The sequence below is a fragment of the Bison bison genome, unplaced genomic scaffold (assembly GCF_000754665.1).
Source record: "Bison bison bison isolate TAMUID 2011002044 unplaced genomic scaffold, Bison_UMD1.0 scf7180017849837, whole genome shotgun sequence".
In the NCBI taxonomy this organism is placed as follows: domain Eukaryota; kingdom Metazoa; phylum Chordata; class Mammalia; order Artiodactyla; family Bovidae; genus Bison; species Bison bison.
In genome coordinates, this window is record NW_011480410.1 from 6,031 (window position 1) to 6,277 (window position 247).

General features: G+C 32.4%; 1 protein-coding gene across 1 annotated transcript in view; it reads left to right on the forward strand.

The window, feature by feature from the left end:
- The window catches only part of LOC104994362 (sodium- and chloride-dependent neutral and basic amino acid transporter B(0+)), a gene marked incomplete at its 3' end in the record, with an annotated part of 17,402 nt that overhangs the window by 1,033 nt on the left and 16,122 nt on the right, over positions 1-247 (forward strand). The window lies entirely within an intron of this gene.

A 247-nucleotide genomic window follows, 5' to 3' on the forward strand; every position in this document is an offset into this window, starting at 1 on the left:
CTATGATTTTTTTAAAAGCAGAAACTATATTTGAACCTGTTTTTCAAAGAGCTCCTCCAATTTCAAGAGTATTGATTTCACCTAATTCATCTTTAAGACATTTGTACTTGAAATTTTATTTGGCCATCTTCATTTGCCTTTTATACTGGGTGCCACATGTAACCTTTTCACTAAAATTTGGATGACATAACCCAGAGAACTAGTCAAAACATCCACCTACAGAGGTTTTTCATTTTAAAAGCAGTCA